Here is a 17,327-nt window from a genome sequence, read left to right on the forward strand (position 1 = left end):
TGTGATCAAGCACAAGAAAGGTAAGGAGAACATTGTTGCTGATGCACTTTCAAGAAGGTATGTTTTACTTTCAATAATGGATGCTAAAATTCTTGGTTTTGAGCTCATCAAAGATTTGTATGCTAATGATGTTGATTTTGGTAAAGTGTTTGGAAATTGCAGCCCAAGCATTGGATGGGATAAATTCTATTTGCATGATGGATTTTTATTTCGAGCCAACCAGCTTTGTGTTCCTAATTGTTCTATTCGTTCATTATTGTTAAAGGAAGCACATTCTGGGGGTTTGATGGGTCACTTTGGTATTTCTAAAACTTTGGGAGTCTTGAGCGAACACTTTTATTGGCAAAAGATGCGTAGAGATGTTGAAAAGTTTGTGGGAAAATGCATAGTTTGTCATAAGGCAAAGTCAAAGCTTAATCCCCATGGATTGTACATGCGGGCCCTATTCCTAGTGTACCTTGGGAAGATATTTCAATGGACTTTGTTTTGGGATTACCTAGGTCTAAGAGGGGGAGAGATTCTATTTTTGTTGTTGTAGACAGGTTTTCCAAAATGGCACACTTTATAGCATGCCATAAAGTTGATGATGCCTCTAATATTGCTAATCTTTTCTTTCAGGAAATTGTGAGGCTTCATGGTATGCCAAGGACTATAGTGTCCGATCGAGATGCCAAGTTCCTTAGCTACTTTTGGAAAACTTTGTGGGGCAAGCTTGGAACTAAGTTGCTTTTCTCTACTGCTTGCCATCCACAAACCGATGGGCAAACTGAGGTGGTCAATAGGACACTTTCGACATTGTTGAGAACAATTGTGAAAAAGAACTTAAGGAGTTGGGAAGAGTGTCTACCGCATGTCGAGTTTGCGTACAATAGGGCTATCCACTCCACTACTAAGTTTTCACCCTTTCAGATTGTTTATGGTTTTAATCCTCTTGCACCTATTGATTTAATTCCCTTGCCTTTGCAGGAGAGAGTAAATATGGATGGAAAGAAACGTGCTGAATTTGTCAAGCAAATCCATGAAAAGGTCAAAAGTAATATTGAGAGAATGACTCAACAGTACATGAACCGAGCGAACAAGGGAAGGAAACGAGTTATCTTTGAACCGGGAGACTTAGTATGGTTGCATCTTAGAAAAGAGAGGTTTCCGGACAAAAGGAAGTCCAAGCTCATGCCAAGAGGGGATGGACCATTCCGAGTCCTTGAAAGAATTAATGACAATTCTTACAAACTTGATTTACCTGGTCAGTATGGAGTAAGTGCTACTTTTAATGTTTCTGATCTTTCTCCTTTTTATGATGCAGATAATGAAGAGTCGAGGACGACTCCTTTTCAAGAAGGGGAGGATGATAGGAATATCGAGGGCGTCCAACAAGCAAAAGAAATTCAAGATCCAATGGACCAAGATTTAACCATTGGAAGTGGGCCAATAACAAGAGAAAGGTTGAAGAGAATGCAAGAAGTAATTCAAGCCCAATCCAACTTAGTCCTTGCTAATGGGATCAAGTCACAATCGGAGGCCCAACATGTGAGCTTAATTTCATTAATTCAAGCCCAAGGAAGCCCACAATAGGAGCCCAACTCGTCCAAGTGCAGCCATGTGGTCAAAAGAGACCTTTCAACTACATTCAAAGTGCATTTATACACCAATTCTCGGATTCACATGGTCATGCATGGGTTTTACTCGGTTATGACCAAGAATGCATAGTTTTTAGTTATTTTTGACCAAGTATTGAATGTACGTCCACCAAGGAGTCACTTGGGGATATGAAAGGTTAATTTGGAAGTGTTTTAGGCCTATAAAAGGCACATACCAGCCATGCATGCGGGATACAATCGAAATATTCAAGAATTGATCTAGTTTATAAAATATTGAGTGTTCTCTTACTTTGGAGAGTTATACACTTGTTTTAGCTTTTGTGAAACCTTTGCTTTGTCAATCTAGTCTATTAGATTGGTGATTCAAATTCACATAGCCTCCAATTCGTGCTCGACCCAAGTGTGTCGTTGTGTGGATTGGTTTACTCGTGCTCGTGATTGGTTGAATGTTCTAAGTAGTAGGTCACGTTCATATAACGTGGTTGACTATTTACATTCCTCAGGTCACGAACCACTTTATCTATTTCTAGCCTACGCCGTAAAGATCAGGCCACCCATGGTCAATACCATATCAATTTTTGACCGTTGTTAGCTCTGGATCTGGTGGGATAAGGCAGCGCAAAGCCTTGCGAAGGCCTCCGGACGCTGGTCGATTACGGCCGCGCTCCACTGTCTTTGTTTGCCGCAGCTTGGCGTCGTCTCCAAAATGCATTTGCCATCGGGTTTTAAGCTCGTTCAGAGCAGCCATGGCTGCCTCATCTCCATGGTCAATGACGCGGTTGGCCAGATTCATGAACTCGTCCAGATTGAACGAAGAAGACGACGATCCGCCATTGACGCCTTTCAAGCTCGCGTCGCCTCCAACAGTCGGATCTGAAATCGCGGTTTCAGCTCCCAAACTCCCAGCTTTCTCCGTCGAAAGCTCATCTAAGCCACAAGGAACAATTCGGCTACAATCATCCGGCGGAAAAACGGCCGTTTCATCCGTCGTCGCAAGTCCCGACCTCTCGTCTTCTACACGCGCAACTGGGTTTTCCCTTCGTCCATGGTTGACCTTCTTTTGCCGGCCGGTCATTGTTCCATCACCGTCGCAATCCGCCGGAGCCTCATCGGCAGTCTCCCCATCACCGGCCGGAAGTGAGGAAGATGAAGCATTTGAAAGTGAAAAATTAGAGAGAGAATTTTTAGAGAGAGAATTTTTGTGGTCCATTGTTTCTTTCTCCGAGATGAATTATTGAAAGCGTCGAAGATGAATTTTTGTGGTCCATCGGTCCAGAACTCGAACTCAAAACGAACCGAAAACAACTGCTTAATGCTTTGGCCGCTGAAGAGGAAGAACAAGTGTGCCTTGAGTTACATCCTACTTATACTCTTTTTACTAGATTGGCAGGACGGGTTCAAAGTGCTTATCTTAGTAGCTAGGCTGCTAAGCCTAAATAATTACATGAATAGAGTTTAAATCCTTCGCGTATTAGGTCCCGGCGTTGAGCTATGTGCATAGGACTTTTCTTGAAAATGCCATAAAGCCTATATCCTAGGTTGTGAACTGACTCCGAGAAGGAGAAATATTATTAAAAAAAATTGCTTTGTTAAGAAAAAGCCATTGCGCTACTCGGGCTATAGTCAGGAACTTATCTGATAGTCTTCTCGCTATGCACCTCTATCCAATCAAGGCTTTCACTTCCATGTCCTTCCTTCTCTTAGAAAGAATTACTAAAGCTTTCGAAGTAAATCCACCCCCTGGCTAGCAGCAATAAAAATCTCCCTCACAGCAGAGTCTAGTCTTCTTTTCGAGACGAGCATGAGTGGTCAAGCCCTGCAATGAGCTCATGCGCCCTAAGCCTGGGCTACTGTTGTGTGTTCCGATCCTTCAAATGAGAGCTTGTGACCATCGCAGTCTGCTTAATCTACTCTCTCCCTCTTCCTTCTTTATCGTTGCATCACAAGCTCGCACTTGACACGCTGATCGCACCGTAGATCAAGTTGTAACCGAAGTAGACCAAGAAGGGAGTGGAATCGCCTCGGGTTGGTTCGGACGACCCACTCAAGGAAACTGTTGTTGTGTATCGAGGACTGGTGGAACATTTCCAGTCTCTGATGGCGTAGCTGATGTGTCATGCTAGGAAGCTGAGCTACGGCATTCAAAGAAGAGTACGAGTTAGCAGTGTTGTCTCACCTTTTGCTTCTTGGACCACAGGAAGCTGAACCACACTCCAACTCTCTAGCTGTCGGTCTTAGCACTTTCCCTCTTTTCTCGCACGAGGCTAGAAAGATTGTTCCATTCAGAGTGAATCGTCGTTCTTTCATTCCCTCGGATCACTGAACTTCACTTCAACACTGACTTTGACTTCGAATGAAACAATTTACTTATAGAAAGATTACTCCTTGAACGCTTCAAGAATTGCTTTTCATTATCACCCTAGCGACTATCCAAAGAAGCTCTCTTCCTCCGATGAAGGGATTGACCATGACCTTACAGTGCCTTGTAGAAAGCATAGCCTCATTGTTCACTCACTGATCTACGACTGATATAGGGCCTACTTGGCTCATAGAGACTCCGCCTAATAAGGAAGAGCTACTCTCTGAGGTTTAGTTGGTCAAAGCCTTAAAAGGACATCATTATGGGGTCGTCCTCCGGTATGAAAGCGAAAGAAGGACTACTCACCCTTTCGGCCTTAATGCGCGCATGTAGGCACGTTTTTCTTTCTTTTGTCTTGGGTTCAATCGAAGACTTTTAAGTACATCTACAAGACGATGAAACTCTATATGCCATTAGATAAGTGGTTTCAATTTAATCAGATGTGAAAGGATATTCATCCCTTCGTAGTGGAGCCCTCTCTTTTCGGTGGATAACTTATTTCTGACCAATCAGTCGGATATTATTGTGATCTTATTTGTTGTGCCCAATGCTCCTCTTCTAGCGACTCGACCCCAGAGACCCCGAAAGGGCGCCAAGACTTGACTATACGCCTGGGAAAAGAATATTGGTCATCCCTATCAATTGGCGAGGCCTCACGTAGTATGCTTCTTTCTCCTGTAAAGTCGAACCCGGACCTTTCATCTACCAATCATTCCGGAAGCTAACAAAACAGGAACTCGAGATAGAGGAGGAGAACAACTTCCCTAATCGAATAAGGATAGAAGCCTTGACGCAGCTGGCAACTACTTAGGTTTCGGAAAGTTACCTAAGCCCACGGAGCGGTTTGGAACACTCGGCAAACTAAGCCGTAGTTAGGTTCGAAGTGAAAAACAGCTTTCCAAAGATCTGGGGATTCGTTTAGTTGTTGACTAAGACGGATATTCCGGAAAGCTATGAATGCTGGAAAGCTTGTCCCGGGTAGGGCCAGGAAAGTAGGGACTAGACAAAGTCTTACCCTCATGTTAAGCGTCTTTGTTAGCGAAGTGGCAGAAGTTTGGAGGTACAAGCTCGACGATAGGATAGGAGTCCTGTCTTGGAAGGAAGGTTTGGCACTTAGCTCATTGGATAGGACTACCGGTTTGTAGAGTTCATCACTTGGTTAGCAGAAAGCAGAGTTGGAGGTTGGCAATGCTGCACAGTCATAAGCAGTAAAACATAGAATTAGAATAGATGAGTGGAACTGTGAACTTATTCTTTATAGTCAATATGGCCAATTTGGGTACTAGTAAGTGACCTCAATTACATCGACCCTTATCTACATCTTCAACTTCATTTTCTTTTCCTATAGGGAATCATAAAAGCAATGAAGTAAGTAAGTCTCCATTTACCCAGCGGGGCTAGCAACATTTTTTTTTGGTAAATGTAAGTTTCATTATGTAAAAGGTAATACAGTACAACAAGATTAACGTCAATCGGTTTCTCCCTCGACAGGCCAAGTTATACTCTATATAATGCACGTGTACTGACTGATTTAGCTAAATTAACACTTAGGATCCTCTGTCTGACGTATTCAGTTATCAAGATACTCAAGGTGGTCGGTGTCCTTTCGGTGTGTTCAAATCGCCTAATATAGTCTATATAATACTCAAGGGGCTAGCAACATTTACCACATCAACTACCGCTACGCCCCTTAGTCACTTCCTTACTCTAGAACCTAGCTTGTCCCACGTGAATAGGATACCCTGCTTACAGCAGGCTTGCTTGGAGAAGGCTTGCAACAGGGACTTTCCACTCCCTTCAAATAAGTGAAAAGGATTGGCTGACCTACTTCTTTTCGAGTGCGAGAGTTCCAAGGTTTTCCAATTGGGATTTGCAGACGAACTACTTCTTTTCTGCAAGGCTGACTTTGATTCCATCAGAGTCTTCAAGGAGGGATTGGATTGGTTTGCGGAGGTGTCGGGCCTTTGGTTGAATGTTCAAAAAAGCCACTTAATCATCTCCCATTCGGCTCAAGAATTGAAAGATCAGATGTTGGAGATTTTGGGCTTCCAAGAGGGGCACCTACCAATGAGGTATCTGGGTCTCCCCTTAATCTCTTCTAGACTGTCTATCTTTGACTGTCAACTGCTTATTTCAAAAATTGATGCACGTTAGTGGATGGGAAGGGATTTCGTTATCATATGCTGGGCGGGTACAAATCATCAAATCTGTGCTTTCGGCATTGAGTTTATACTGGGCATCTGCATTCATATTACCCAAGAAAGTTATCAATGAAATTGAGAAGAGGTTGAGGAATTTTCTATGGAAGGGTACGACGTCTAGTGGCTACGCAAAGGTAGCCTGGAAAGATGTGTGTCGACCAGCAGATGAGGGGGGACTTGGGTTCAAGGACATCTCTACCTTGAATCGCGCATTAATGAGCAAGAAATTATGTGATGTTATCCAGTGTGACAGGACATCCATCTGGGTTCAATGGCTCTACCAAGGCCGGCTACGGGACACATCAATTTGGACTATCCGTGAACATGGAGGTTCTTGGGGATGGCGGAAAATACTCAGGCTCCATCCTTTTCTTCGCTCTATCGTGGATTACCAAATTGGAAATGGAGATAGATTCTTTGTTTGGCAGGACCCGTGGCATCACTTGGGTCCACTTATTGAGCGATGCCCTCGAGGTCCTCGCCATCTTAGACTTGAAGAATCAGCAAATCTCAGTTTGTGATTTCAGCAGGAGAATGGCAATGGCCTACCATCACGGACTTTGAATGTTTGGAGATCACACATAACCTACCGCTTATTCTTGGAGGTGAGGATCGGGTGGTGTGGAGATGTGACGAAGGGCAACCTACTACTCAAGCCCTCTACCGATTATTTGATCCTTCTGAGCCGAAAGTAGGATGGTCTTCACTACTTTCGGGCTCCTTGAAGATTCCTCGTCATTCGGTCATCTTATGGCTCGCAATCCTTGGCAAACTACCTACCACGGACAAATCATGGTTATCTCACTTGGGGGTGTGCATATTGTGCGATGAGGGAGCTATGGAATCTCATTCACATTTATTCTTCCGATGCAGATTTAATCGTCAGTGCCTTTTTGAGATTCACAGAAGGATTCGTTTCCACTAGCCCAATAGAGATTGGGCAACAGATATTGAATGGGTGACACAGAAATGGAGAGGTAAGCAGATCATTAATAGCGCTTACCGTACACTACTTGCATCGTGTGTCTACCACATATGGAGGGAGAGGAACTTGAGGAGATTTGAACATACTGAGCGGGCATCGGCCACTTTGAGTATCCAAATCATCGATGACGTCAGGCAGAGGATTCTTAGCATTGATTTAGCATCGTCAGTCAGTACACGAGCATTGTATAGATTATGGCGTATCCCTTGGGTTGAGGGAGAAACCATTTGATGATCACATGTTGTACTGTACCATAACTCTTTATTAATGAAATTTACATTTACCCGAAAAGGATTGGCTGACAAGGAAGAAGGAAAATCACACTACCTAACCAATTGAGAGCAGAATAATTGACAAGGTTTGCAGCGGAGTTAGAGTTGTTCTTTTCGAATGCAAGCTTGTAAATGATAGGAGTAATTACTAATATATCTATCTGCATCTCTACCCACATAAAAGGAATAAAAAGAAAATGGGTCTTGTATAAGTTTTTTTTTTTTTTTTTTTGGTAAAAGTAAGTTTCATTGAGTAAAAATGGTACAGTACAACAATATGGTCCCCAAATGGTTTATCCCTCGACAGGCCAAGGGATTCGCCATAATCGAAATAAAGCACGTGTACTAACTGATCTAGCGAGTGAGATGCTATGGATTCGCTGTCTAATGTCCTCAATGATCAGTAATGCTATGGTAGTAGGCGTCCTCTCGGTGTGATCGAATCGTCTCAGGTTTCTTTCCTTCCAAATGTGGTATACACATGCTGCAAGGAGTGCTCTATAAGACATGTTGATTATGTGTTTACCACTCCATCTCTGTGAAGTCCATGTAATGTCATCCTTCCACTCTCTATTGGGCCATAAGAACCGTATCGTTTTTCGAATTTCCGTGAGACATCTTCGACGAAATCTGCATTGGAAGAATAAATGTGCATGTGTCTCTGTCAGTCCTTCATTGCATAGGATACATGGGCCAAGGTGAGCAAGCCATGGTTTATCAGTCGTAGCCAACTTTTCTTGGATGGCAAGCCATAGAATAAATATGTGGCGTGGGATTTTGAGTGATCCCGAAAGTAGTGAAGACCAGCCTACGTTCGGTCCTGGTGGGTCAAATAACTCATAGATAGCCTTTGATGTTGGTCGATCATTCTCAAATCTCCAAATTATACGGTCTTCCCCTCCAAAAATAGTGGGTAGTACATGTGTGATCTCCAAACACTCAATATCCGTGATAATGGGCCACTGCCATACTCCTTCATGAATCACCGTGCTTAGTCTGGATGACTCATCTAGTCCAAGAATCCTCGGTCCTCGTGGGAAGGTGTCGCAAAGAGGGCCAAGGTGGTGCCATGGATCCTGCCACAAGAAGAAATTCCTCCCATCTCCAATTTGGTAGTCTACCATGGTTCGGAGAAACATCCGTAATCGAAGGATTTTCCTCCATCCCCATGAGCCGCCATGGTCTGTAATCGTCCATATGGAGGTATGTTGTAGGCGTCCCTGATACAGCCACTCAACCCAGATCGATGTCCTATCGCATCTAATGACATCACATAGTTTTTTTGTCATCAATGCACGGTTCAAGGTACTGATATCCTTGAATCCAAGTCCTCCCTCCTCCTTAGGTCGGCATATATCTTTCCACGCAACCTTGGCATATCCACTATTCGTCGTTCCCTTCCACAAGAAAGCTCGCAACTTTTGTTCAATTTCATTAATAACTTTCTTTGGTAATATAAATGCCGATGCCCAGTAAATACTCAGTGATATAAGTACAGATTTAATAATTTGTACTCTACCAGCATAAGATATAGTGGTACCTTCCCATCCAGCGATCCGTTTGTCAATCTTCAGTAATAGTGGATGGCAATCTGCAATAGTTAGTCGAGACGATATAAGTGGTAACCTCAGATACCTCATTGGAAGAACCCCTTCCTGAAATCCGTGTAGTGCCAACATCTCCTTACGCAATGCTTGTGCTGAGCGTGACATAATCAAGTGGCTTTTCTGTACGTTCAGTTTAAGACCCGACCATTCAGCAAAACGATCCAGACCTGCTTTAAAGATTCTTAGAGAGTCCATATCAGCACGGCAAAATAATATCACATCATCAGCAAACCCCAACTGAAATATCCTGGTTGCCTCGCATTTCCAATGATAGGAAAATATCTCCTCCTGATCAATCAACTGCAGGAAACCCAGGTGCAGAACTTCCATCACAAGCACAAATAGGTAGGGTGATAAAGGGTCACCCTGCCACAGTCCTCTGGCTCCTCGAAAGAATCCAAGGGGCTTCCCATTTAGTCCAACAGAGAATGAAGGTGTTGACACATACTCCTCAATCCACTTCACAAAAGTACTAGGGAACCCAAACATCTCCATGGCTGCTATTAAGAAATCCCAATCCACTGTGTCATATGCCTTCCGGATGTCGACTTTCAGAGCACATCTAGGAGGTAGACGAGTCTGGTTATATCCCGTAAAGAGTTCCTGTGCTAGAATGATGTTATCTCCATTGCTTCGTCCCGGCACAAATGCCGCTTGGCATGGGCTGATCAGTTTGTCCATTATCACACTCAACCTTTGGACAATAAGCTTTGCAATGATCTTATAAATCACATTTCAGCATGTTATGGGTCGAAAATCACTAACCGTCATAGGGGAATGTACTTTTGGTATGAGCGCCAAAAGTGTAGTATTTATCTGCTTCAGAAGTCGGCCTATACTAAAGAAGTCCAGTACTGCCGAAGTCACCTCCTGTCCAATTATAGGCCATGCTGCTTTAAAGAAGCCCAATGAGTATCCGTCCGGGCCTGGGGCCTTGTCCTCATCAATGTCAAAAACCACCTGTTTGACATCTGCTGGTGTGAACGGTAACAGTAAAGTGGTAGATTGCTCATTACTGAAAATGTGCCTAGCCCACGGTCTAAGAGTTCGAATATCAACACCTGTTCGTCGTCTGTCTCCCCCTAGTAGGTTCTGGTAATATGTGACAAACTCATTAATAACTTCTTCTGGACCAGTGTGAGTGGATCCCTGGTCATCGTTGATCTGGAAGATCCTTCTTGCTGATCTTCGTTGGGCAATCTTCCGAAAGAACACTCGGGAGCACTGATCACCTCCCTTCATCCACTGCATTTTCGCTCGTTGTTGTAGCATAATCTGTTCCAATTTTGTTGCTTTGGCCAGTACGAGTCGACAGCAGTGTTCTAGTTGAATGTATAGCTCATCTCGCCGTCTTGAGCTTACAAGTAGTTGTGTTGCTTCAAGAAACCCTTTTGCCATTTGGACATTGTGCGAGAGATCTCCCTTATTCCTCCTTTGCTCTCGGAAAATTGGTTTCAAAGCTTTGAGTTTGCGTGTCACAGCATACATAGGCGTACCCATAATGTTATGTTGCCATATATTCTGCACACTAGGTCTTGTATAAGGTTTGTCGTAGATAATTGGATTGAGCTCAAGTTTTCCTCTTTTAAGTTTTCATAGTAACTTCTTAGACCTATGTATTGTGAGTAGTTTGATTTCCAGACAATATACCTAGCGTTTACACTTACCCCATATGGTTGCCTTTACTCTTTCTTTTTCTTTTTTAGAACGTGCTTCGCGAAAAAAGAAAATACATGCTACCATCCATAAATCTCTTTTCTTCCCTATGAGTTCTAGTCTCAATAAGAATGCTAGTTCTTACTGTTCATATATTATGATATGAATATACCACACCAATTCCTTATGTATGGATGATGAGATTCCATTGATAGAGAGCGAATTCCAATAGACTTATTGGAGGGTCCCATTGGCGTGCATCCAGTAGGAATTGAACCTACGAATTCGCCAATGTTGAGTTGGGCGCTTTAACCATTCAGCCATGGATGCAAAGAGACTCAGCGAGTGAACTAGGTTTTGGTATTCCTTCTCGAGCTTCTATTTCTTCCTTTAAAGGAGATTCGAGAAAAGATGGAATAGGAAGACGTGTTTCCAGAACGAACAAGATAGGGGTTGATAAGGGGGAGTTAGCAAAGTTAGACAAGATAGGAATGGGCATAGGAACATGTATTGATGTACCAGATCGACTAATGCTCCCAGGTTGATGCGATGTATTCCACCAGTTGACTGAAGACTTGATTATTGGTATATCGATCGGTCCAGCACGGATTGAAATAGGAGCCGGTTCGACAGGAAGCTTTTGAAAACACAGTGCACCCAGGAAAATAAGGAACGAGATGAATACAGAGGTTAAACGAGCATCCCACACCCAAAAGGTGCCCCACATAGGTCTTCCCCGGAACCCCCAGTAACTAAGGTAAACAACGTAGAAAAAGCACCCATTTCTGTACCGGTTCCGGAAGAGCGAAGAAAAAGGGGATGTTTTGTTAATAGGAACAAGAAAGTGTTTATAGCCGTAGCGATATAAACAAGAATACTCATCCGAGCCGCAGGAACATGTACATACGGAATACGAGAATTTCCACCTTGTTGAAGATCTAGTAGTGCTACCCGAAGACTTAAATGAATAGCCATCGCTGTTAAGAACAACCGAGATCCAATGAGAATTTGTGCGTAGCTCCTGGTCTTTGACATCAAAAATGAAGGTTGTAATAAAGAAAGGGACATGTGAGAATTTTGTCCTAGCTAGTGAAACAAGAAAGACATGAATCTATATTCAATACGCAATCAAAGGATTTCTCACCCAAAAATCAAAGAATTCCCCTTGCTTTCTTTTCGCTCCGCTCGTGCATGGCATTCCTTGCTTGCGGAGCTACATACTGGAAAAAAAGAAAGAAGAAAAAAACTCTTTCTTGGCAACTTGGACAACATTAGGCTATGGATTTAGCGGAGAAAGAGGTCTTAGTTGTCAATAGCTCAACATACGCGGACATAGGGAAGACTTGCCCGAGTCCCATCCCTTTGGATTTTCTTTAAATAGGAGTTTAAGGTAAGCTCTGAAAAAGCCATTCCTCTTGCGTTAAAGAATAGGATCCCCCTCATAACGTTGGCTTAAGATGTTTTCAGGACAGAAGCCATCTTGCACTAATGCGGCTTCCACCCTTTTTTCTATGAGGGTTTGTTTAGTCACCATAGACTTGAATTGGCGCATGTCTGCCCAACTGTGTCTACTGATGAAAGACAAGTTCAATCGGCTCGCAAGCTCCCTTTCTCTGAGGACGTCCGGGAGCAAAGGCGGATCCTGGAGAATGAATACTTATTTCCAACAGGTAAAAATAGAATGCAAGATGACCTTTGCTGCGACTCTTATTGTGCACCCACATAGATCCACAACTATTCCTATTCCAGATCTTAATCTGACATGAGCCATGAGGCTATGAGAGAAAGGAAACCAGCTTCAATTACCATCGAACCTTTATTTAGTTTAGTTGGGCAATCCAAAAGGGGGAGTGTATGTTTCCTCAGTCTTGGCTTGGGAAAATAAGGAAGATTCTTTTTTTGGAATAAAGACTAAAGAAGAATGCGGTGCATACACCGAGCTAAGGACTAGAATTCCATTCCCGATCCTCAATAAGAATTGGTATAATCGATCAGGACGATAAGTAGCGGATGCGGACGAGCGGACGATTTCCCGTCCTTTCAAGTAGTGGTAGTGGAGATCTCAGGTAGGAGAGCTAGGGGAAAGAGGCAGTTGCTTTTGCCCTTCTCTTTTCGTGGATCTAGGACCCTGGTGAAGTTGTTGAGATTTAGGGTTGAAAGTCCTTGTGTAGACTCCACCTGTTAGAGTTGCAACTCCTCAAGCAGAAGTCATTGAGAACGTCTCTTTCTTTGGCCCCTCTTCTGGATTGAGGAACGGATCATCATGAGTCAGTCCTTGACTCCAGTACCACCATGCTTCTTCTCTTTTTGTCACGGGTGGAGTTGTGGCCCTTAGATAGATACTCCAAGCCTCGCTCTGTGCTGAAGACAGAATCTCTTATCGGCTGAGGAAATAGGTAGCCTATAAGCCCACCCATTCTTCCTTTCCGACCTTAGCTTAGCTGCTCACGCCAATGCTCATGGGTATGGGGCCATAACTGCTGCTACTGTTATACTCCCACTCTCGAAGAGAGTCCTATTGCCGGCGAATCTACTGAAAGGCAGTCCTACTGAGGTGAGGAAAAATTTCTCTGTGGATTCGACCTGAGAGACTTCCTTCACCCATCCGCTTCGATGATCTACTCCCATTTATCTACGACAAACCTTATCAGTACTTTCAACCCTGGGATCCCAACAACCATCGATGAGCTATCGAGCTAGGAGCCAAAAAGAATGAGAATCAGCTCTCGGGTAAGCAGCATTTAAGGCAGCTATTCTGACTTCTAACCTTTTTTTTTTTTTTTGGAAATGTAAATTTCATTAATAAAGAGTAATGGTACAGTACAACATGGGATCATCAAATGGTTTCTCCCTCTACCCAAGGGATACGCCATAATCTATACAATGCTCGTGTACTGACTGACGATGCTAAATCAACGCTAAGAATCCTCTGCCTGACGCCATAATCTATTCTGACTTCTAACTTCCAAGGAGATTTCATGAAGGGTAAGGGTCAAGAAAGGTCCTCAACGGCGATAACTACCGAAAGAGATAGTATCAACCCATATGAACGAACGAAAACTCTCCCATTAAGGCTGCTAGTTTCTCTAGTTTCTAGAGACCAATAAAATGGAATTCCAAAACCAACTCCAAGATGATCGTAGATCACCCTTGACACCATCCATGAGCCTTCGAGCTATGAACAGCCAAAAGGACAAGCAGCCCTTTGAGGCATTTCCCCTGGGTGTCGTAGAAAGAGAAAGCATAGCTACCACTGACTCTGCCGTGGAATCAAAGACTGACTCACCACTTCGAATTGAGGTTTTACTTAACTGAAAGGTGCTTCCTCAACCAAATAATTAGGACCTACCAATCGATTGGCTTGTCAGGAATGGGGATCAACCCAATATCCATTTACCGGATAGTCTTTCTTAGCAGCTAGTAATCTACGATCTACACTTGAAGCTTTCAGAGAGTCCTACTGTCGGCGAATCTTTTTCCTCAATGAGAGAATGCCTGAAAGCTGCTGTACCAATAAGTGAAAGAGCGGAACCAAGAAAGCAAGCCTTTGAATCTCAACCCCACCTGAGGCATTTGATCGAATAGCTGAACTAGAATTAGGAATGAAGGAAGAGAAAACTGACCCCAACCCGAGAGCTAGGGAAAGAAATTCGAAATGGCTCTGCATCCTCTGAAACTAAAGAAGTTGTGAGGTCTTGATTTCATATAGAATATGCATATGAAATTAGAACCGGGGCTACCCGAGGATCGTGATTTGATCATCATTAGGTGGTGAGAAAGCACGCTTTATGACGAAAGGCGCTAGACGGACTAACGGCAAGTGATCAAGACACCAGTCTGCCCTCTAATAGAGGGTGCTACGGAAGAAGTTAGGAACTGAACTTAGGTTTAGCAGTGCTTATCACTCAGGACGGCCAGACTCCAGTCGTCCAGTTTACTGGAAGACTTGCTGAGGAGCGTAGTCCAACTTAAGAGTAAACCTATAAAAAGGATGTGAATCGGCCGGAAGGGGGGAAGTAATTATTCGAAGTTGTGTATGGTAAGAGGACTAACAATAAGGGGGAGCGATCAAAGCTTTGGTTTAGGGCCCACTTGGCGAAAGTAGAGATCTTTCTAGTGATTCAATTCCCGGAAGGCTAAAAAGAAAAACCTCTTTTCTTCCTTTCTTACTGATGTAAGAGGCAAACTGGAAATTCAGACTCTTATTATTGACTCTGCTACAGGTTTTTTCTCCCCCTTACGCTTACAACATAGGGGGCTGCTTACTTTGGTGCATCGAAGAATAGGTTATTTTTCACTTATTTCTTCTCTTCGTTCTCCATCTAAGTCCCTTATTGTTCAAACTGCAAACTCCGAACAATTCCCTCTAGCTAGTCTTGGTACTCTCTCTCGTTATAATCGAATATCTTATGCTCTTTTTTATCTTCCTGCTCTCTCAGTGAATCCTCTTTCCGATTTGAGAAAGATGCAACTATTCACTTCTCTCCTACCTCTTGTCTTGTACAGGATCATGTGAGAGGCCCTATGGAGTAAAGGGAAGTGCAGATCTGGAGTGTTTGGATGAGAAAGAAAGGCTTTGCAGCAAGTTGAGTTGTACCGAAATTTGATTTTCCGGGCATACGAGAAAAGGGTCCAGCCAAGTATATTTGTTTGCGAGTTTCTTGATCCTGGTAATCTTGTACTCTAAGTCACGGATAAAGTATACTATCCAGGGACGGAGTGAATGACCCCGCGTTCTTTCTAGTGGGTTTTTCTTTTTTTGGGTAAATGTAAGTTTCATTATAAAAATAGGTAAAAAGTACAAAGTACAACAATCAAATGGTGGTACCCCCAACAGACCAAGGGATACGCCAAAGCCTATAGAGTGCACATGTACTAATAGAACTGGAAAGATTAATACTAATTATCCTATGTCTAACGTCTTCTATGATGCAAGTAGCTAATACAGCTTCCGGCCGATGGGTGTGCTCAAATCGTCTCAAATTCCTCTCTCGTCATATATGGTATATGCATGCACCAAGTAATGCTCGATAAGCAACATTAACAATATGCTTCCCCCTCCACTTCCTCGATGCCCATTCCACGTCTCTTGTCCACTCACGATTGGGCCAAGCAAATCGGATATGATTTCGTATAGCTGCAAGGCATCCTCTGCTATATCGACATCGGAAGAACATGTGAGTGTGTGTCTCCGCTGCACCCTCGTCACAGAGAATACATCCCCCTAGATGCGTCATCCATGGTTTATCAGTTGCGGTAGCTTCTCCTGAATTGCTAACCAAAGAATGAAGTTATGACAGGGAATCTTCAAAGAACCCGAAAGTACTGAAGACCATCCTACTTTCGGTCCAAGTGGACAGAAATTGTGTAGTGGGTCATCCCTCTGAAAACCGCCAGTTGATCCTGTCATTCCCTCCATGAATCTAGGGTAACATGTAGATAATCTCCATACATTCCAAATCGGTAATGAAGGGCCACTGCCATTGCCCCTCATTAATGACTACTTGTAGTTTGGCGGATTCATCAAGTCCTAAGAGGCTCGGTCCCCTTGGGAATCTAGCAATAAGTGGGCCCAAGTGGTGCCACGGGTCCTTCCACAAGTAGAATGACCTCCCCTCTCCAATAAGAAACTCTGTCATAGGTAGTATAGAGCTGCAAAGTCGGAGCAGTTTCCGCCATCCCCATGATCCTCCCTTCTCATTAATTGTCCAAATTGAAGTGTTGTGCAATCGTGTCTGCTTCAACCATTCAACCCATATAGATGTTCGGTCACATCTAATAACATCACATAACTTCTTTGCTAGTAATGAGCGGTTAAGGATACCGATATCCTTAATTCCTTGGCCTCCTTCTTTAATTGGTTTACACACATCCTTCCATGCTACCTTGGCGTATCCCGACGTAGAAGTGCCTTTCCAAAGAAAAGTTCTGAGCCGTTTCTCAATTTGTTTAATAATAGCCTTCGGTAAGATGAATGCAGACGCCCAATAAATGCTCATTGCTGAAAGTACAGATTTAATGATTTGTATACGTCCAGCATATGATAATGAAATTCCTTCCCAGCCAGAGAAAAAAGGAACCCAAGATGCAAAAATTCTCTCACTAAAAATTCTCTCCCTACTACACACACTACTACACCACCAATAACACACACTATTGTCTTCCCCATGAAAACTCCGACCGGCGATGGTGGAGAAGCGCCGGCCGGCGACGACTTTGGTGGTGAGGACGACGACAGCCGTCCGGTGGCCGGAGATGGAGGGGAGGAAGATGAAAAGTTGCTGCGCGAAGAAGAACCCGCCATGGAAGAAGTGGAGCCGGCCGCCTCCGATCCGGCGACTGAAGGTAGCTCCCATGGCAGCCCATCGCCTGTGGAGGTGGAAGGAACGTTGGGGACGAGAAATGGAGAAGAAATGGGCGGTGAACAGCCGGATCTGGAACTGAGGTCTCGCGCCGTCAACAATGGCGGAAATGGGCCTTCGTCTTCGTCTCCACGCGACTTCAACTTGGACGAGTTCCTCACTCTCGCACACAAGGTACTCGACCATGGTGACTCTCAGGCCATGGAGGCTTTGAACGATTTGAAACGACGATGGGAGGCTCGATTTGGGATCGAGAAGCCGCGGCTGCCGGCGGAAAGCTTGGACGA

At 43.8% G+C, this 17,327-nt stretch overlaps 1 non-coding gene across 1 annotated transcript; it reads right to left on the minus strand.

Annotated features, from left to right (window-relative positions):
- Positions 1-10,934: 10,934 nt before the first annotated feature.
- Positions 10,935-11,008, minus strand: TRNAL-CAA (transfer RNA leucine (anticodon CAA)). Its single transcript has one exon. It is a non-coding gene; the product is annotated as a tRNA-Leu (tRNA).
- Between the last annotated feature and the right edge of the window lie 6,319 nt (positions 11,009-17,327).

This window comes from Sesamum indicum, linkage group LG7 (assembly GCF_026168435.1).
Source record: "Sesamum indicum cultivar Baizhima isolate 11 linkage group LG7, ASM2616843v1, whole genome shotgun sequence".
Lineage (NCBI taxonomy): Eukaryota > Viridiplantae > Streptophyta > Magnoliopsida > Lamiales > Pedaliaceae > Sesamum > Sesamum indicum.